The sequence below is a fragment of the Hylobates moloch genome, unplaced genomic scaffold (genome assembly GCF_009828535.3).
Source record: "Hylobates moloch isolate HMO894 unplaced genomic scaffold, HMol_V3 SCAFFOLD_13, whole genome shotgun sequence".
Taxonomy (NCBI): Eukaryota; Metazoa; Chordata; class Mammalia; order Primates; family Hylobatidae; genus Hylobates; species Hylobates moloch.
In genome coordinates this window covers 24,693,424-24,712,720 of record NW_026652288.1, presented here as the reverse complement: position 1 = coordinate 24,712,720, position 19,297 = coordinate 24,693,424, and positions in this window count along the sequence as shown.

Below are 19,297 nucleotides of genomic sequence, written 5' to 3'. Positions count from 1 at the left end.
GGCGACATCATTACACTTCACCCCTCAATGCTGCAGCATCACCTAAGCATAAAGTCATTCTCCTACATAACCATGATATCATTATTACACCTAAGAAAACCAGTACTTCATAGTTAGTTCAAACTCAACTGTCCCCAATTATTCCCTAGTGTCTTTCATGCGGTTTTTATTGTTTTTTGTTTTGAGACAGTGCTGGGATTACAGGCGTGAGCCACTGTGCCCAGCCATCTTTCAGGCAGCTTTAGGTGTCAGGATCTCATTAGGGGTTACATATTTTATGTGGTTGTTGGGTGTCTTTCTTTTGATTTAGAACATTCTCCTCCCATTTTGTTTTTATTTTTGTTTTTTATGACACTGAGTTTTTGAACAGTTCCAGCCTGTTTTCCTATGTAACCTCCCACATTCTGGATTTGTCTAGTTGTTTCCTCATTATTAGATTCAGGCTGAAACTCTTTGGAAAGAATACTGTACAAGAGATGTTACCCATCGCTTATCACATGCCTTGGAAGGCCCATAACATCAGGTTGTCCCACTACTTGGAGCCTGATCTCTTGCTTAAGATGATGGCCACCAGATCTTTCCACTGCAAAGGTACAGTTTCCACTGTGTAGTTAATAATCCGTGGAATGGCCGGGCGCGGTGGCTCATGCCTATAATCCCAGCACTTTGGGAGGCCAAGGCGAGTGGATCGTCTGAGGTTAGGAGTTCGAGACCAGCCTGACCAACATGGTGAAACCCCATCTGTACTAAAAATACAAAATTTTGTATTTTGTCATTAATCCTTGGGTGTGGTGGCACATGCCTGTAATCCCAGCTACTCAGGAGGCTGAGACAGGAGAATCACTTGAACCCGGGAGGCGGAGGTTGCAGTGAGCCGAGATCTTGCCATTACACTCCAGACTAGGCAACAAAAACAAAACTCCATCTCAAATACTAATAATCCACGAAATGAAAGGATAAATGCTTGAGGGGATAGATACCCATTTTCCATGATGCGATTATTATGCATTTCATGCCTGTGTCAAAACATTTCCCATACCCCATAAATATATACACCTACTATGTACCCAAAAAAATTAAAAATAAACTTTTTTCTTTTTGAAACAGAGTCTCATTCTGTTGCCCAGGCTGGAGTTCAGTGGCGCAATCTTGGCTCACTGCAACCTCCACCTCCTAGGTTCAAGTGATTCTCCTGCCTCAGTCTTCTGAGTAGCTGAGATACAGGCTTGCGCCACCACACCTGGCCAATTTTTTTGTATTTTTAGTAGAGACCTGGTTTTGCCGTGTTGGTCAGGCTGGTCTTGAACTCCTAACCTCAAATGATCCACCCGCCTCGGCTTCCCAAAGTGCTAGGATTACAGGCGTAAAGCCACCGTACTTGGCCAAAAAAAATAAAAAATTATTTTTAAAAATCTGTGGAGTGATTCTTTAAGACCATGTGAATATCTTAGCATCTGCTGATAATCTGAATCCTTGCCTGAATTGGGGTTGCAGAACAGTGACTTTTCTAATTATCTATTTTATCAGCTGACATTGCCTGCACAGAAGGAGTCCCCACCACGTCTCGAGTGCCTTCCCACGGCAGTCCCCTGACTCTCCTTCCTGCCTCCAGTCTGGCTCACTCCTCTCACATGCTGGCAGAATGAGCATGCTCTATTGCAAATCTGGACACGTCCATGCCCTGTTCGAAATCAGGGGCAAGTTGAAATCTACGCTTGACACAGGGCCCTTTGTGATCTGGCTCCTGCCTACCGCTTTGGGTTCATCTCTCCCTGTACCCCCTCATGTACTCCATTCAAACTACAGACATGTGCTGCAGAATGACGTTTTGGTAAACAACAGACCTCATATACAACAGTGGTCTCATAAGATTAAAACGCTGCATTTTTACTGTGCCTTTTCTATGTCTAGAGGTTTAGATACACAAACTCTTACCGTTGCATTCCAATTGCCTGCAGTATTCAGTGCAGGAACATTGCTGTACAGGCTCATAGCCTAGGAGCAATAGGTTCTACCACATAGTCAAGGTACATAGCAGGCTATGCCATTTAGATGTGTGTAAGTACTCTATGATGTTCGCACAGGGCAGAATTGCTTAACAATGCACTTCTCACAACATAACCCTGTTGTTAAGTGATGCGTGTCAGTATTTACAGTTCTCCAAATACACCACCCTACTCCACACCCTGTACCTCTGCACAAACTAGCCCCTCTGCCTGCAAGATCCTTCCCCACCGTCCAATCTCACCTGACTCCCACCTGTTTTTCAAGCTCTGGCTTACAAATCACTTCCTCTGAGCCCAAGGTTGAGTTGGTGCCTGTTGGGGACTCTCATGATAACTGTGCACACTTCTGTCATTGCAACTGTGGCCTTGAACTTTATTTGTATTGATTGATTGATTGATTGATTAATTGATTTTTGAGACAGGGTCTTGCTCTGCCGCCCAGGCTGAGTGCAGTGGCACAGTCACAGCTCACTGCAGCCTCAATCTCCTAGGCTCAAGTGATCTTCCTGCCTCAGCCTCCTGAGTAGCTGGGACTACAGGTGCACACCACCATGCCCGGCTAATTTTTAAATTTTGTAGAGACAGGGCCTCCCTATGTTTCCCAGGTTGGTCTTAAACTCCTGGGCTCAAGTGATCCTCCTGCCTCAGCCTCCCAAGGTACCGGGATTACAGGTGTGAGCCACTGCGCCCAGGCAAGTCCTGCACTTTAAATGTTTGTTAGTTTGCTTGTCTCTCTCACTTGATTGTAAGGTTTTTATGGGAAGAAAGCTGTCTTTTATCTTTGTATAACAGGAATCTAGAGCTATGTCTGGCAGTAAGTAAGCACTTAGCAAATATTTTCCAATGAATTCGTTCATGTTTCCTCAAATTATTAGTGAGTGTGACTAGCTTCTGGAACAAATAGATTATATGATCTTTAAGGACAAAATAACATGTCTTATAAATCTTGGTATTGCTCACATCTCCCATCCTATTGCTGGTTAATTTGCATTAGTAATGAGTAAGTTGACCCTTATAAAAGTGCATAGTTATATTACTTTTTATCTGCCTAGTATAATTTCCTTTTGAGAATTGCTCCTCCTCTACCTAACAAGATGGCTAATTCCTTGCCTGGTCTTCCCCATACATGTTGGGGTCATAATGTGAGCTAGCCAATTAGAGGACTTCGTCCTCCTGGCCGCAATGATTGGTTCAGGTAAGGACACGTAACCCAGGCCAGGCCTGTCAGAGTCCTCCCTGGGACTTCTGATGGAGTTGATAAGAAAGACACCAGGGAAAACAATGTAATACTCATCGCTGCCCAAGGCCATCTGCCACTCAGCAGAGAGATCCTACCTGAGAAAAAAGCCAATGTTAAGACAAACAGTCAACCGAGGGAGGGAGATGGAACTAATGACTTTATTTATATTTATTTTTTGAAACACAGTCTTACTCTGTCACTCAGGCTGGAATGCAGTAGCATGATCTCAACTCACTGCAACCTCCACCTCCTGGGTTCAAGCAATTCTCCTGCCTCAGCCTCCCCAGTAGCTGAGATTACAGGTGCCTGCCACCACACCCAGCTAATTTTCAGTAGAGATGGGGTTTCACCATGTTGGCCAGGCTGCTCTCAAACTCCTGACCTCAAATGATCTGCCCACCTTGGCCTCCCAAAGTGCTGTGATTACAGGCATGAGCCACCGCACTGGGCTTTAATGATATTATTTAAATCCCTAAACCCAGTCACATCTGAAGAGTCATGTTTTAAACTTCCCGGTACTGGAGTCAACGAATCCCTTCCTTCTTGCCTTGGAAGCTGACAAAATCCTGACTAATATTCAAGATATGCATTCTACAACATTCCACATTTGGCTAAGCAGGCAAATTGAGATGGGGAAGACTTTCACCTCCATGTAGTCCTTTGCTGCTTTTTGAGAAATGATGTAGAGACAGCTGTCTCAGCACCATCTCTGCTGCCCTTACCAGCCAGGAAGAGGACTTTCATTTGGGCTGCCTCTCATCTGCCTCAGAAGGAACAGGTATATTTGGGGGCCCCATTCTCATGCTCCTGTCCCCTAAGTCTCTTCCAAAGGAGCAAAGCACACCAAGAAAACATGCCACATGTGAAAGACTGGCCTCATCTTTATTATTTCTGTTCCAGGAGGTTATTGAATCCCTCCTCCTCACAAATGGCTGACTTGTATTCTTCTGAGGTCAGCAACAATCTGCTTTGCTCCTGGCAGCTCTCAATTTCCAGGGATACGAGGGGGCTGGGGTGGAAAGCTAAGGACCAGGACTGCCTCCCGAGACAGAGATGTGGATATCTGCCCAAGGACCCTAGGAGTTAAAAATGTCAAGTACAGACTGAGCACAGTGCCTCACACCTGTAATCCCAGCACTTTGGGAGGTCGAGGTGGGTAGATCACCTGAGGTCGGGAGTTCGAGACCAGCCTGGCCAACATGATGAAACCCTGTCTCTACTAAAAATACAAATAAATTAGCCGGGTGTGGTGGCACACACCTGCAATCCCAGCTACTCACGAGGCTGAGGCAGGAGAATCACTTGAACCCAGGAGGCAGAGGTTGTAGTGAGCCGAGATCATACCATTGCACTCCAGCTTGGGCGACAGAGTGAGACTCTGTCTCAAAAAAAAAGGCAAGTGTATTTTAGAGAACCATTACTGAGGATATTTTCCATCTTTCACCTTAAATTTCTGGAAAATTTCTCAGAGGCATGAGAGGAAGAAAGAAAGCCCTGCTTTCTTTAAAGGAGCCTGCAGAGCTCATAGACTACAGGCAAGGGAGAGAGGAGCATCTTGGTTTAAAGATGATTCCCTCATGTCAGCCCACTTGGGTATCCTGTGTGGCTGTTTTCAGGAGTAAGGGGAAATAGCCAAGCTCTTTAAGAAGAGTATTTTCATGGTTTTAATTTGAATTAGTTTAACTAGATGCTTTTCTCCTAACTACTAGCTAAGATAAACTGCACCCTCCAGGGAACCAGAGTTGTGATGAAGTGCAGAAGAAGGAGAAAGGAAAGTAATCTTACAGCATGAACTCCTGCCCCAGAGGCCTGGGTGGGGCGTTTCTGGATAGAGCACATAATCCCCTGGACAGAAATAAATTGGAAGAAGAGAAGAACAGGAAGGGATGAGAGAGAGGCACAGAAAAAAAAAGGACGCTCAAGACCAACTATAATATAATTACTTGGCATCTTCACTCAAGGGTAGAGGTGTGGGTTTTCCCCAAGTTTTCCCTTTCTAGAGACGCCAAGGTGAAAACTTGAGTCCATCTTGGCCAGCCGCAGTGGCTCACGCCTGTAATCTCAACACTTTGGGAGGCCGAGACGGGCGGATCACTTGAGGTCAGGAGTTTGAGACCAGCCTGGCCAATGTGGTGAAACACCATCTCTACTAAAACTACAAAAATTAGCTGGGCATGGTGGTGGATGCCTTTAGTTCCAGCTACATAGGAGGCTGAGGTGGCAGGATGGTTTGACCCTGGGAGGAGGAGGTTGCAGTAAGCGAAAATCGTGCCACTGCACTCCAGCCTGGGTGACGTCAGAGCAGGACTCCATCTCACACACATACAAAAATAATCCATTATTTCACGTTTTTGAGTTTGGAGAAGGGTAGACAGTGGTTTCCACCTTCATTTCCTGGGAACCTGTGCCAACATTGAACTTTAATTTTTCTGGCCCTTGCTACCAAACTTCATCCCTAGGGAGGAGGCAGAACCCTGGCTCAGAACAATGACGGGATATGGAGAAGAACAGAGCTTCTCTCTTCAAACTTGTTTCCATGGTCCACCCCACAGCTGCAGCTACATGTCCCGCAGTTCATGGATGCCATATCCTTCCGGGCATTTTCAGCTTTTGTGTCCCCCTTTTCAATAGCACAGGTGTCCCGGTTCTCACACGGACTCTAAGTTGAAAAGATATGAAAGGGGACTTACCATAAGTTTCAAGAAAACCCAGTGCCTTGGTTTGAAACAGCCTGGTAAAATGAAGGAAGGAAGGACTTCCTCCTTGGCTGCAGGATGGGATTCTGAGAGCAGCCTCTCTTCCTCTGAGTCCCCTGGTTTCTATAATTTGAATAACTAGGGATTCCAGAGCATTACCTCATAGCAAATGCTAGGAAGCGTCAGAATGCTGTTTGCCTAGAGGGAGTGGGAGGAGAGATGAGAACCGACGTAGAGGAGAGAGAAGGGAGGTTAAAGCCTGGTCCCAGGTGCAGCTGCAGGTGGGGGGACTCACTCTGTGTCATGCCTATCCCTAGTGACACCCCAGGGAGATGACCAGCTTAAAGGCTGCACTCTGGGTCCCATTCGGTCAGAGGTTTCTCCTCAGAGACCAGGCAGGCACATTGAGCCCTATGTGCCACTCCATCTGTGCCCCCATGGAGTTCCCAGACGGCAACACTCCCTCTCCATCTCCCCTGCACAGCCTCCGTCAATGTCCAGTACTGATTCTCCTGTATCCCTTCTGTCTCTGGGGCTGTCACTGCCCTTGGTCTCAGCAAAAATTCTGGAGGTGCATCAGCTGTACCAGCAGCCCTGGTCTCCCTGCAGCCTCCCAGATGCCCGCAGAAAGCCCGGGGAAGGCTGATCCTGCATCCCTGACTAATGATCACGCCTTCAAGACGGGATGCAGCCTGTGACTCAAACTGTGGAGGCTCAGCAAATGCAAGAGAGTGGGAGGGAGAAGAGAGGAACACGGAGGAAAACAAAGATGAAGAGGAGGAGTAGGCAGAGAAAAAGCAAGGGAAGAAAGGCCTCAGATTCTTGAAATCTGCAAAGCTGCCCTCCCCACTGTGGCCTCTGCAGTGATTAAAATGATGAGATACACATCCTCTACAACAGTCCTGCAGTCTCGTTGGATATTACTCCAAGGGAAGAGAGGATGAAAGTTAGATGAGGATGTTAGCGTAATTGCAGCTACTGAAACTTGCAATACAGTATCATGTATACTGCATATCCAAATTCAGATTTATATAGACAGTGAACTCTTAAGGACAAGAACCATGGCCCTTTTCACGCTAGAGAGGTAATAATATATGCCGAAACTGTTTTAGTTTGGTCCTGTTCCAAGAATATGAGCCTGGCCAGGAAGGATATTTAAAGACAAGCGAGGTTCACTCTTTCCACAGGAAGTTGTTATGTCCATGGGAGGTAGTTATGACATATGTTATATGTGATGGTTTATAATAACAAACTATATTATAAAAAAAGATTTGCTTTGTATGTGCAGTATATACGGACACATAGGGGTTTGTATGTGTAGACTATAGGTCTACAGCTTTATTTAAAAGTTCATGTGGCTGGGCACAGTGGCTCACACCTGTAATCCCAGCACTTTGGGAGGCTGAGGTAGGCAGATCACCTGCGGTCAGGAGTTCAACACCAGCCTGGTCAACATGCTGAAACCCCGTCTCTACTAAAAATACAAAAATCAGCCAGGCATGGTAGCGGGCACCTATAATCCCAGCTATTTGGGAGGCTGAGGCAGGAGAATCGCTTGAACCCAGGAGGCAGAAGTTGCAGTGAGCCGAGATTGCACTACTGCACTCCAGCCTGGGTGACAGAGTGAGACTCCATCTCAAAAATAAATTAAAAAAAAAAAGTTCACTTAATGTTCCAAGACAGGGGTTCTAATCCTATAAAACCCACCATTAGCTTTTTAAAAAACTATTTCTAATTTGCTGAAATGCAATTCATAAGTGATATAGCCTTTATAATCACACAATTTCTTAAAATTCATATTTACATGTGATATAAAAGAGAAATAAGGTCGGGCATGGTGGCTCACACCTGTAATCCCAGCACTTTGGGAGGCCGAGGTAGGCGGATCACCTGAGGTCAGGAGTTCGAGACCAGCCTGGTCAACATGGTGAAACCCTGTCTCTACTAAATATTCAAAAATTAGCCGGGCATAGTGGCACTCGCCTGTAATCCCAGCTACTCAGGAGGGTGAGGCAGGAGAATTGCTTGAACCCAAGAGGTGGAGGTTGCAGTGAGCCAAGATTGCGCCATTGCACTGCAGCCTGGGCGACAGAGCATGACTCGGTCTCAAAAAAATGAATAAAATAAAGAGAGAGAAATAAAGAATAATAATTTATAATGAAATCAATTGTATTTTAATACATAAAGGCTAAGGTCCAGCTAAACTAGAAGACATAATAGGCAGGCAGATGCTTGTGCCTACTTGTAATGAATAAGTTTGGATTTCAGAAAAGTAAGATATTTATTTTATTTTATTTTTTGAGACAGGGTCTCACTCTGTTGCCCAGGCTGGAGTGCAGTGGAGTGATCTCGGCCCACTACAACTTCTGCCTCCTGGGCTTAAGCAATTTTTGTGCCTCAGCCTCCCGAGTAGCTCAGATTACAGGCACCTGCCACCACCTGGCTAATTTTTATAATTTTAGTAGAGATGGGGTTTCACCATGTTGGCCAGGCTGGTCTTGAACTCCTGGCCTCAAGTGATCCACCTTCCTTGGCCTCCCAAAGTGCTGAGATTACAGGTGTAAGCCACCATGCCTGGCCTCATCGTTTATCTTTGTATTTAACATTTAGAAATAAAGGTTAAGGCGGGGTGCAGTGGCTCACACCTGTAATCCCAGCACTTTGGGAGGCTGAGGTGGGAGGATCACTTGAGGACAGAAATTTGAGACCAATCTGGGCAACACTGCAAGACCCCATCTCTATAAAAAATAAAAAAATTAGCAGGGTGTGGTGGCATGCCCCTATAGTTCAGCTACTTGGGAGGTGGAGGTGGGAGGATGGCTTGAGTGTTATCGAACTCCAGCCTGGGAAAGAGTGAGACCTTGTCTCAAAAAAAAAAAAAAAGAAAAAAAAAAGAAGAAGAAGAAGAAGAAAGAAAAAGAAAAAGACAATATGTAGATGAATGTGTATGGCTGTGTTTCAATAAAACTACTTACAAACACAGGCTAGATTCGGCCCATGAGCCTAGTTGCTGTGCTCAGTCCTAGTCTTTAAGATTCATACGGTCAGGGTGTGCGCCTTGTTTAGAATTAATCTTCAGCACCTAATACAATACCTGTCAAGTAAGTAGGTTTGCTGAATAAATGAATGTATGAGTGAATGAATCAAATGCTTTGTTATCCAACACGGAGCTATGCTTTTAAAGAGTACCTTGGTGACATTCTCTCTGGCCTATGCATAAAGCCACGTCTACTTCCATACTCCTGGACTTTGCTTTTTTAAACCACACAGTCACTTCTATTCTTTTTTTTTTTTTTTTTTTTTTGAGACAGAGTCTCACTCTGTTGCCCAGGCTGGAGTGCAGTGGTGCAATCTCGGCTCACTGCAACCTCCACCTCCAGGGTTCAAGTGATTCTCCTGCTTCAGCCTCCTGAGTAGCTGGGACTACAGGCACGCACCACCAGGTCTGGCTAATTTTTGTATTTTTAGTAGAGATGGGGTTTCAGCATGTTGGCCAGGCTGGTCTTGAACTCCTGACCTCAAGTGATCCTCCTGCTTTGGCCTCCCAAAGTGTTGGGATTACAGGCGTGAGCCACCACACCCAGCCCACTCGTATTCTTTATTTCAGTCCAGTCTCTCATTCTCCAAGAACAATGAATCCACTTGCCCATTTACTACACTACTGTTACACCGTCACCTTTCACGAGCCTGGTGTGACCCAAAGGGAGGCCTGAGCTCCATGGTCCCATGTATCTGCATGATGTCACAGTTAAATAAACAGTGGCCACCAACAAGAAGTATTTAAAAACATTTCCAGGCCAGGCACGGTGGCTCACACCTATAATGCCAGCACTTTGGGAGGCCGAGGCAGGCGAATCACCTGAGGTCAGGAGTTCAAGGCCAGCCTGGCCAACATGGTGAAACCCCGGCTCTACTAAAAACAAAAAAATTAGACAGGCTTGGTGGCCCACGCCTGTAATCCTGAGGTAGGAGAATCACTTGACTGGGGAGGCGGAGGTTGCAGTGAGCCAAGATTGTGCCACTGCACTGCAGCCTGGGCAGCAGACTCCATATCAAAAAATAAATAAATAAAAATAAAATAAATAAAAGGAATTCCAATTCTATTTATATCCTTCAGAGTCTATTAATAAAAACCTATCCATGACTCACAGTCCATGACTCACAGCAACACCTCATAGAAATCTCCTTTCCCCCATTCCTCTTGATCTTGGTGTCTCTTTCTCGTTACTCTTGTCTCTTTTCCTTTTTCCCTAGTCAAACACTTGTGGCTCTTTACAAAGAGTGACACATACTGATTTAGGCCATCCACTGTTCTTTTATATTTACACTCCACCCCCTGTCCCCCTGTTGGGGAAGTGCAATTCTCTTTGGAGGCTTCTAGAGCTGCTGCTAGATTCTTAGTGATTCATAGCTTGTGCCTGAAATCCTTAAGGTTGAAGAACGGGGAAATTCTCTAGAAGTTGCACAGTCACAGGCAAGAAGGGATATGTTCGCTAGGCAAAAATCCTCAAGACTGCAGGCTCCCATTAGATGGTCTTCTTTGCCAAAGCAAAAGAAAATATGGGGTCATCTCTCATCTCCCCAAGCTTCAAATGTGTGGTCAATAAATTGGGGTGTGAAAAATGCCAAAAAATAAGTGGCCAAATATTCACAGTGATACTGCTTATGACATACTCTCTCATGCTGAAAGCAAATCAGGCTGTGAAGTCGCTCATCTGAGCCCAGCTGGCTCACCAGAGCTCCCTGATTGGGGTTGGAGATCTACTGGCCCCCATGCACTGAAACTCACTGGCCAGAGATCTGGATAAGCGGCAGAGGCCCACCTATACCATTTGTCTTGCTACTCCAGACCGTAATTCTGCCATGTGTTCACTTTTTCTTTTTTTGGTTTTTTTTTTGTTTGTTTGTTTGTTTTTGAGACGGAGTCTCGCTGTCGCCCAGGCTGGAGTGCAGTGGCGCGATCTCGGCTCACTGCAGGCTCCGCCCCCCGGGGTTCACGCCATCCTCCTGCCTCAGCCTCCCGAGTAGCTGGGAATACAGGCGCCCACCACCATGCCCGGCTAATTTTTTTGTATTTTTAGTAGAGACGGGGTTTCACTGTGTTAGCCAGGATGGTCTCGATCTCCTGACCTCGTGATCCGCCCGCCTCGGCCTCCCAAAGTGTTGGGATTACAGGCATGAGCCACCACACCCGGCCATGTGTTCACTTTTTCTAAGGGACAGTCTGGTTTCTTTTTCTCTTCTTTAGCCCTGTATAATTCACCAATTCTGAGAATTCATTGGGACTGTGGAGGTTGCAATAATGTCTTTATTAAATATTTTTAATATAAAAAATCCTTATCTTGATTTAAGTGCCGAGATCTCTAGACCTTGTTCCATGGACCCCTGTTAATAGCTATTCTTGCACGAACACATCAGTGGACCTGCTTTCCTCTCCTTGCTGAAGAATATGGTTATGAATCTGACATTTGAATCCCAAAAATTATCCATCCATCCTGCCATATTTAATTACTTAGAGAGTAAAGAAGCTTCAGCCAGGTGCAGTGGCTCACGCCGGTAATCCCAGCACTTTGGGAGGCTGAGATGGGTGGATCACTTGAGGTCAGGAGTTTAAGACCAGTCTGGCTAACATGGCAAAACCCCATCTCTACTAAAAATACAAAAATTAGCTGGGTGTGATGGCACACGCCTGTAATCCCAGCTATTCAGGAGGCTGAGGCAGGAGAATCGACTGCAGAGGCAGAGGTTAAAATGAGCCAAGATCATGTCACTGCACTCCATCCAGGGCAACATAGCAAGACTGTCTCAAAAATAAATGAATAAATAAACAAATAAATAAATAAACAAGAAGTGTCACAGCAAACAGTTTTTCTATTTCGAATCCCATTAATACCTTTTCAAGAGAGACTCTGGGGATTGTCACTTGGTTTACTGGCATTTCTCAGCCTTCAAGCCCTTTCATGCCTACACCATTGCATTGGCAGGTGTTGACCATGACTTAAATCTTTTTCTCAGCTCTTTGACCTTGCCCTTTCTATAAATTCCCTGGGTTTCTGGTTACCATTCACCTGAACCAGCAGTTCCAAAGCCTGCTTGATTTGGTCTCTATGGTGGAGCTGAGCAGAAGTCACAGACCTCTCATCTCCTTCCAGCAGGAAGTGGGTTAAAAACTCGCATGTGGGCCCGGCGCCGTGGCTCACGCCTGTAATCCCAGCACTTTGGGAGGCCAAGGTGGGCGGATCACTTGAGGTCAGGAGTTCGAGACCAGCCTGGCCAACACGGTGAAACCCCATCTCTACCAAAAATATTTAAAAATTAGCTGGGTGTAGTGGCGTGCACCTGTAATCCGAGCTACTCGGGAGGCTGAGGCAGGAGAATCGCTTGAACCCAGGTGGCGGAGGTTGCGGTGAGCTGAGATCGCGCCTCTGCACCCTAGCCTGGTGACGAGTGAAACTCCGTCTCAAAAAAAAAAAGAACCTGAGTCCCTGACTTCACTGTGCCATTAACAAAAAACAAACAAACAAAAAACCAAAAACAAACAAACAAACAAAAATAACTAGCTTGTGGTTTGCAACTACAAAGGGTTATTTTTTGGCTTTTTCTTTTCTCTTCTCTTTTTTTTTTTTTTTTTTGAGATAGAGTCTCCCTCTGTCACCCAGGCTGTAGTGCAGTGGCGCCATCTCGGCTCACTGCAACCTCCGCCTCCCGGGTTCAATTCTCCTGCCTCGGCCTCCTGAGTAGCTGGGATTACAGGCGTGTGCCACCACGCCTGGCTAATTTTTTTTGTATTTTTAGTAGAGATGGGGTTTCACCATATTGGCCAGGCTGGTGTCGAACTCCTGACCTTGTGATCCATCTGCCTCAGCCTCTGAAAGTGCTGGGATTACAGGCGTGGTTTGTAATTTGGTTCTCTTTCTGGAATAACCAGTGCTAAGCAACCCATTCTCTCCCAGTTGTAATTCTGATGCAAGTATCTTTTTAGAGGTACTGAATTTTGCAGCTGTAGCTTAGCTCTGTGCTTCCTCCACTTCACACTTTAGCTGAAAGTCAGGATAGAAGGTCATCTTAGTTTTAATGAGGACCGTGCTGTCCTGGCTAGGCATTGCTTTTGGTCTTCTAAGACATAGTACAAAAGTCAGAATTCTGTCGTTTGACACCAACTAATTTGCTGATTTGTTTCCAATATCTTTGTTTCCTTTTATTTCCTCTTAAACATTTATTTGTTGAGTAGTCAGTAGCTACACAGGGTACAAAATACAAAAGGTGTAAAAGGATATTCAGCAGAAAGCCAGTCTCCTACTCTTAACTTCCAACCCTCAGTCTCTCTTCTTAGGCATCCACAATTACCAAAGTCTCTCTGTATGTTCAAAACCATGAGTATTAAACAAACAGACAAACAAGAAAAGCCACACATGGTGATGTTGTTTTGCACCTTGATTTTTTTTTCTCTTATCTATCTCTTGGTGATAATTCCCTGTCAGTGACATGGAGTTGTCTCCTTTTTTTTTAACTAGCTGCCTGTGGTTGTTCTGTAATGTAGCCAGAACCCCTATTGGTGGACATTCAGGTTGTGTCTGGGTTTTTAGTCTTTTTGTTTTCATGGACAAACTGTTAACCAGATGAAGAGAGGTAAAAATAGCTCCTACGTCCTGAAAACAACCTCAAGGTTGCCACCGATTCTGTAAGATCTCATCAGGCTGTAAGATGCTTCCCATATAAGTCAGCCAGTGAGTGTTCAATGGCTCTTGGCAAGCTTTCTGTCAGATCTTGGATCCATGTTCAGGGAAACTGTAGAGCTCCTAATCAGCTGTATCAGGCATACATGTGGCTAATTCTGAATGCCCAGCTCTGTGTTCCCCTCTCCCTTTTCTCCTCTCTTTCTATGCTATATATGAAAAAAATACAAGAATAAATAGCAGAACCAAAAAGTGGTATAAGAGTTTGGAGGAAAGAGACTTATGTAAACTGGAGAACCAAAAATATATAAATATATTGGAGGTAATATTTGAGTAGGGCCAGGCCAGGGGTTGATAGAAAGGAGGAGTTAGTAAATTAAAGGCAAAGAAAACAGAAAGAGCAAAGGCAAAGGGAGGTGGCCACAGCTCAAATTCAGCAGACCGTGAGATCGAGCAGACTGGAACAAACGTTTCATGCTGAGGAGCACAGGCAGATGAGGTAGGATAGATAAGGTGGAGTGTGATTCTGGAGGATCTGAATACATGGATGGCAAGCTTATATTTACTCTTAGAGGGTCTAAGATAAGTCTGGATATCTGGTATTCCCAACTTGTTGTTTTTTAGGAGTGCCTTAACTATTATCAATCCTTTGTTCCTCCACATAAAATTTAGAACCATCTTGTCAAATTCTCTTTGGGATTGTACCTGTAATAGCATTGGTTCTATAGATTAATTTAAGGGGAACTGACATCTTTACACTTTTATCTAACAATGAACATGATATATCTTCTCATTTACTTACTTTTTTTTTTTTTAAGACAAGGTCTTGCTCTGTTGCCCAGGCTGGAGTACAGTGGTATGAGCTCAGCTCACTGAAGCCTCAACCTCCCAGGCTCAAATGATCCTTTCACCTCAGCTTCCCAAGTAGCTGGGACCACAGGCACATGCCTTCATGCCTAGCTGATTTTGTTTATTTTTTTGTAGAAGCAGGGTCTCACTATGTTGCCACAGCTGGTCTTGAACTCCTAGGCTCAAGCAATACTCCTGCCTCAGCCTCCCAAAGTGCTGGGATTACAGGTGTGAACCACTGCGCCCAGTTTAGGTATTCTTTTTTTTTTTTTTTTTTTGAGACAAGAGTCTCACTCTGTCACCCAGGCTGGAGTGCAGTGGCACAATCTCAACTCACTGCAACATCTGTCTCCTGGGTTCAAGCAATTCTCCTGCCTCAGCTTCCTGAATAGCTAGGATTACAGACCTGCACCACCACACCCAGATAATTTTTGTATTTTTAGTAGAGAGAGGGTTTCACCATGTTGGCCAGGCTAGTCTCGAACTCCTGACCTCAAATGATCTGCCCGCCTCAGCCTCCTAAAGTGCTGGGATTACAGGCGTGAGCCACTGTGTCAGGCTTAGGTATTCTTTAACAGCTCTAAATAAAGTTTATTTTCTCTTAGAGGTTTTACTAATCTTTTGTATGATATATTTGTTGTAGCTTGTTGCTACTGTAAATGATATATTCAAATTATATTTTCTGCCTATTGCTATTTTAGAAATATAATCAATTTGGAAATATTGATTTTATATCTAATAAATTTATCTATAGACTTTGGGGGTTTCTATGCACAGAACCATATGATCTGAAAATAATGATACTTTTGTACATTCATTTTCAATCCTTATACATTTTTTTCTTTTTCTTTTCCACAGTTTCCTGAACTGGCTGGGTTCTTCAAGACAACGTTAAACAGAAGTAGCAATATTGGATAACATTATCTTTTTTAAAGGGAATGCTTCTAATGTTTTACCATTAAGAATGGTGCTTGTTGTAAGTTTTTAATAGATTGCTACTTTGGTTACAGTTTTTAATTGCATACGCCAAAATGCATGCTTGGTTTGGCTAGCTCCCTTGGTCTTATTTTCTCAAACAAATTATACCAAAAAAATGTATAATTTTGGCATATGCAATTAGAATGTATAATGTTGGCATATGCAATTAAATTATTGCATTAAAACTGTAATCATTTTTAAATAGAAGAAATTTATTAAGGGCAATAGCTCATGGAATCAATGGGTAGGATGAAGAAATAAAGAGCATTCTGAGCTTTCACACAAACAACTTCCAAAACAACACCACTGAAATGGGCTGCTACTTCCTCCATGATCAGGAAACTGCAGAAACAGAAAACTGCTGCTACAAATGCTGGCCCCAGAAGACACTGCCTCAGAAAATCACCATGACAGCAGCTAGCTCCAGAACTATGCCAATTCTCTCATAATTTATACCAGGAAAATGGATGCCCTGCTCCCTGCCTCTCTCCCCACATGACTCAGTTCCAAATAAAGGTGTAACATAAATTCATATCAGGACAGAAATTAACTCACATTAGGAAGATTTCTGATAACCATGGACTGGATTATTTGGCCAATATTCTGCTGAAAACAACAAAAGTGCTAAATAAAACATTTCAAATATCTTCATAAAAGCACCAAAGATATCAAAATCTAGAAAGAATTCATTAAGCAAAAAATCTAAGAGAAAGGTAGAACCCAAAGTAGCAAGCAGCCATTTTATGCTTTGAGAGTATTTGTTTATATAAACTGTGAAACCAAATGGTAATTTTGACAGACGCATAAGGGAGAGGACAAAAAAATCAAAGCCCGATGCAACATAATAGACCCACATATAAAGCTGGACCCCCAAAGGGCTACTAGGATAATTTATAGAAGTAAACTGCCTTCTCCCTCTCACATCCACGGAACTATAGGAAGAGTTGCCTGCATGCTGAAGAGAGCAGGGGAAGATGAAAAAGAAAATAATCTCTGATTGGTTGAAACCATGAGCCAGTCCTCACATAGACTTGAAGCCTAATTCACATCTCTAGGGTAGACCAAGTAACCACAAGCCTTGGAATTAAAGGTATGCTATCTAAACTGCCATAAACAAAAACAAGTAAATCTTTTCTAGAGAAAGATAGCTTCATTTTAATTCTCAGGAGATCCCTACGAGTAAAATGTAAATCTAAATTCAAAGATAACCAAGCATGCAAAGAAATAAGATCATATGAGTGAGGTGCAGCAGAAACAACAGACAGTAGAAACAGACCAGCAAAGACTTCAGATATAAAACTTTTCTTTAGATACAGATCATAATATAACTATGCTTACTATATGTAAGTAAGTAAAGGAATAGTTGAAAAATATTTTCAGAGATGAGGAAACTCTAAAAGTTGATAGAAACTTGGTTTTGTTCACTGGTATATGCCCAGTACCTAGACCATTGTTGAACACATAATAAGATTAAGTTTGAGGGAGTGACTGAATATCTGCACCTGAGGCTCATCTCAGATATCTAACTGCGTACTGGCCATTTTTATTAGGATGTCATTTGGTTTGTTAACTTCAATTCCTATCCAACATTTACTGTACTTGTCTGTTCTCATGCTGCTATTGACACAGAATTTTTCTCGGCCACTTTGCCAACCGGGGACCCAGACCTGCTACTGGAGGCACCCCACCCACTCAGCCCATCTGTATTATGGCTTGTACCTGTGTTTGGCAGTTCCTGAGCTCTTCTCGTGCATCCAAGAAGAATGAGGATACACTGACAATTCAAAGGGTGAGGAGGGCATAGAAGAATTTTATTAAGCGATGGAACAGATCTCAGCAGAGAGGGGATGTGGGGGTGGTTTCTCTCCCAGTGTGCCTGAGTCTGGGGCTTTTATGGGCTCAGAATAGGGGAGTATATGCTAATTGGTTTGTGAGTATGCAAAAAAAAATGTTAAAACACGGGCACTAAAGGTGGGCATGACAGTGTAAAAAACCAACTAAGGAAGGGTAAAATAGGTGAAGGGTGGGGATCAATCAGAGGAAAGTGTGCAGGTTCTCAATCTGGTCCAAGGATTTACCCAGGACTATCTTTGGCTTGAAGGTCAGGTTTCACCGGGGACTGGCCCCTATCTGCCTCAGCATTTGTCTGCCCCCCATTACTATCAATTCCCCACTCTGAAGAGGTACATCCAACTGCCATTAGGATAAGGATGGTGACTGATCTTAACTGCTCCCTGCTGACAGGGAGTGCTGTTTTGGGAAGACAGAGTCAGATCTCTCTCAGAGGCCTATCTAAGGATCCCTAGTAAAATGAAGCCATCATCTGAGGCTCTGGTTGCATGACTGTTTGGAGTTTGATGGCCTGAAGGCGAGAAGAGATAAACCGGTTATTAGAAGACACGTACCAAACATACCAAAATGAAACAAGGGGGTAAGGACAGCTAAAAAGTCCCAAGGCTGCCAACACACCCAGATAACTGGTGGCTATAGTTATGCCTGCCAAGATTTGGGTGTATGAGGCTTGTTTGGTTAGCTCCCTTGGTTTTATTTTCCCAAAGAAACCCCTGGGTTATGGGCAACCTATTTACTCCTATCACCTGGCAGGATTTGCAGGATAATTGCCCAGAACTAGAATATTGATCCAGATTTTTACATTACCCAGCCCTTTTGTTTCTTCTGAGCTGCAGCTGGAGATCACTGGTTGGTTCGCAGGAATAAGCAGGGTTAGTCCAAAATGTAGGCAAAAACTTTTTTTTTTTAGAGGGAGTCTTACTCTGTTGCCCAGGCTGGAGTGCAGTGGCATGATCTCAGCTCACTACAACCTCAGCCTCCCAAGTTCAAGCAATTCTCCTGCCTCAGCCTCCTAAGTAGCTGGGATTACCAGTGCCTGCCACCAAGCCCAGCTAATTTTTGTATTTTTAGTAGAGATGGCGTTTCACCATGTTGGCCAGGCTGGTCTTGAACTCCTGACCTTGGGTGATTGCCTGCCTTGGCCTCCCAAAGTGCTATGATTACAGGGTGCGCTACTGCACCCAGCCTGGCAAAACATAAAAATGACTAATGAGACTATAATTTAAGAACAAGTGTATGATAACTTTTCCCTCTCCAGTCTTCATTTTTCTTAAAAACAAATCGTAATAGGACTGAGTTATTTGAAAAATAAGCTTTAGTATTATACTTGGGCTGATTATTTGCATAAAGTACAACAAGAATAATTATTTTTCATGTAGGCTTTTAAAATTGGCTTTGATGGAACTCTGTTCCACAAGGAATCTCAGGTAAGACTTTTAAATCTGAGCTCAGTCATGGGTTTGTACTCTCAAATATCTATGAGTTGGGTAAATTTCTCTCCTCTCGAGGTCCCAAGATAACTTGGGGATCCTGAGCCTGTTAGAAAGTGACAATTTTTACTCACCACATGTTAGGAACCCTGTACAGGGACTATGTAGACAAGGTATGAGGCCAGATTTCCCAGGGGCTTTTATTGGCTCTATAGGTCAAGCTTGATTCTGTAAAGGGGAGCACACCCTTCCGGTCAAAGCCTTGGTAAAACAACCAGCTTCTCGAATTGCATCGTGTTGCAAAATAAAATGGATTCTTATTGCACTGACACAAATAAGTATATTTCCGTAAGTGAAAAAAACTCACAAATAGGCTGGGTGTGGTGGCTCACGCCTGTAATCCCAGCACTTTGGAAGGCCAAGGTGGGCAGATCACCTGAGGTAAGAAGTTTGAGACCAGCCTGGCCAACATGGTGAAACTCCATCTCTACTAAAAATACAAAAAAATTAGCCAGGCATGGTGGTGGGTGCCCGTAATCTCAGCTTCTCAGGAGGCTGAGGCAGAATTGCT